The sequence below is a fragment of the Octodon degus genome, unplaced genomic scaffold (genome assembly GCF_000260255.1).
Source record: "Octodon degus isolate 3935 unplaced genomic scaffold, OctDeg1.0 scaffold00115, whole genome shotgun sequence".
Classification (NCBI taxonomy): domain Eukaryota; kingdom Metazoa; phylum Chordata; class Mammalia; order Rodentia; family Octodontidae; genus Octodon; species Octodon degus.
Genome location: NW_004524691.1, coordinates 5,495,072 through 5,498,486, shown reverse-complemented (window position 1 = coordinate 5,498,486; position 3,415 = coordinate 5,495,072).

Sequence of the window (3,415 nt, the reverse complement as noted above, 5' to 3'; positions counted from 1 at the left end):
GACAGGAAGAGTGGAGCAGGAAGCAAGATCCCACAGTACATACAAGAAATACAGTTAATTCAAAATAAATTCATAGACTGAAAATCTACCCAAAGGATAGAGAACGATACTTCACATGACAGTAACCCAAGAGAAAGTAGCAATAGCTATTCTATTTGCAAAAAAAGTGGATTTCAATGCAAGACTGATTAAGAAAGACAAAGAAGGTCACTATATTCTTGTAAAGGGAACAATCTAAGAGGAATAGGTGACAACAATAAGTATACATGTAACAAAAACGAGAGCACCCAGCTATATAAAATAAATATTAATGGACATGAAAAATCAAATAAGTACTAATAAAATTTTAATGGAGGTCTGCTTAGGCAGAGCGCAGCAGCTGGTGCTGGATCACCAGTGTGCCATGCTGGCCCTGTCACTGGGGGCTGCTGAGATGGTGACTGAGATTGGGCATGGTGGCACGGGCCTGTAATCCCAGAGCTTGGGAGGCTGAAAGCAAAAGGATCACTATGAGTCTGATCTACACAGCAAGACCCTGTCGATCTTGTACCAAATACATAAAAAAAAAAAAATTAATGGAGGACCTCAGTACCCCACTGTCACTAATGAATAGATCAACTAGACTAAAGAATGAACAATGAAATATGAGAACTGAAGCAAACTTCGGAACAAATAGACTTAGCAGCTCTCTATGTAGTGTTCAACTCAGAACATCAAAATACACATTCTTCTGAGCTGTTCATGGTATATTCTCCAAAACACACCACATACTAGGTCATAGCACATGCTTAAGTATATGCAAATGAATTGAAACTATCAGAACTGAAACAAACTTCAGAACCAATTATAAGAACTGTAATATCAGAGCTAAACCAAACTTTGGAACACTTTGGGCTTAGTAGATGTTTGCAGACACTCTAAAACACAAGAATAAACCTTCTCAGCTTCACATGAGATGGTCCCCAAAATAGACCAAATAGTTACTCATAGGACATGCTTAAGTAAATGAAAGGAACTGAAATTATACCATGCATATTATCTGGAAATAGTCCAAGAAAATTGGAAATCAATGGCAAAAGAAACCACAAAAACTTCAAAAATAAGTGGAAATTAAAGATCACCCTCCTCAATAGAAAATGGGTCACAGATGAAATTAAAGAAGATATTAGACAGTTTCTACAATTAAGTGATAATGTTAATACAATATACTGGAACCTACGAGACAATGAAACCAGTCCTCTGAGGGAAATTTATATATGTGTGTGCACATATCAGAAAAACAGAGAACTCAAATAAACAACTTAATGTTGAACTTCAAGCTTCCAAAAAAAAAAGAATGAGTCAAGCCAAAAGTTCATATGAAGAAGGAAACCATAAAGATCAAAACAAAAAGTCACTCAACGGAAACTAAGAAAACAATATACAGAATTAGTGAATTGAAGAGTTGATTCCTTGAAAGAGTACATAAAATTGAAAGAGTATTAGCAAACCTTAGTTTTAAAAAGGGAAAGAAGACTCAAATCCATGCATTTAGGAACGAAACTGAAATCACAACAAATAATGCAGAAATCCAGATGATCATCAAAACTTACTTCAAGAACCTATATTCTAACAAAACAGAAAATCCAAAAGAAATGAAGAGATTCCTATATACATATAAATTACCAAAGCTAAATCAAGAAGATATAAAAATTCTAAATAGACCAGTATAAATCAATTAAATTGGACAATCAATTAAATTGTAATTAAAAACCTACCAACAAAGAAAGGTCCAGCCCTTAACAGATTCACTACTGAATTCTACAAGAAATTTAGAGAGGACCTAACACTACTTTCAAACTCTTTAATGAAATTGAAAGGGAAGCAATATTCCCAAATTTATTGATGGAAGCAAATATTACCCTGATAGCAAACCAGAAAAGGACCCAACAAAAAAAGAGAGCTATAGGTCAATCTGTCTAATGAATACAGACATAAAAAGATACATAAAAACAATGCAGAAAATCATCAAAGTAAATACTCAAAAATCAATAGCATTCTTAAATACAACAACAAAACTTAGAAGATGAAACAAATTAGAAGATACAAACTCAATTGCAAGCACACTCAGCCACCTTATCTTTCACAAAGGGTCCAAACATACTCATTGGAAGAAAGATAGCCTCTTTAATAAATAGTGCTGGCAAAACTGGTTTCTACATGCCAGAGACTAAAATAGAACCATGGCTATCACCATACACTAAACTACAGTCAAAATGGATCAAGGATTTAAACATTAAAATAGAAACACTAATTCTATTAGAAGAGAAAGTAGGTATAAAGCTTAAAGACATAGAGGTAAACAAAATCTTCATGAACAAAACCCAAAGTGTGTGGAAAAACACTTCAAAGAATCAACAACTAGGATCTCAACTTAGTAATAAACTTTTTTACTTCAAAATAAAACACTAATAGAGTGAAAAGACAATTCACAGAGTAGGAAAAATTTTAGTTAATTGTTCCTTAGACAAAGTATTTATATCTAGAACATATAAAGAACTTTAAAAAATCAGACTTGGGCCCGGGAGATAGCTCAGTACAATAAGTGCTTGCTGGAAAGTGCAAAGCCCCAAGTTCAAACCCCGGTACCACAAAAAAAGAAAAAAAAAAAGAAAGAGAGAAAAAAATCAGACTTTCCAAATTCAATTCTCAGATGAAGAAATACAAATAGCAAATAAATGTATGACAAAATGTTCAACATCATTGGTCATTCAAGAGATGCAAATTAAAATAACTGAGATTCCACCTCACCCCAGTAAGAATGTCTATCACCAAGAAATCAACAATAGCAAATGCTGGAGGGGCTGCGGTGGAAAAAGAACCTTTCTCCACTGTTGGTGGGAGTATAGACTGATGCAATCACCTTGGAAATGAGTGTGGAGATTCTTCACAATCTCAGATTAGTGGTCGCATTTAAACCAGCTATTCCCCTTCTTTTGGGTATTTTCCCAGAAGAATTAAAAACATCACACCAGGGCTGGAGAGATGGCTCAGTGGTCTAAAGCACCTATTTAGAACAAGCTTAGTAAAGCATCAGGGACCGCGGTTCAATCCCCCAGCACCACATGCCAGCCAGCCCCGCCCCCTGGTGGGCTGAGCTGGCCACACACACACACACACCCCTCTCTCTCTCTCTCTCTCTCTCTCTCTCTCTCTCTCAAATAAATAAAAAAAAAAACATCACACCACATCAATATATATACACCCACATTTATAGCTGCACAATTTTTCATAGTAAAATCTTGAAATAACCCAAATGCCCATCTACTAGGAATGGATAAAAAAGATGTGGAATTTTTATACAACAGAATGCTACTGAGCTATAAAGAAGGATAAGCTTGAAACATTTATAGCAAAATGGGTGTGACTTGAATCC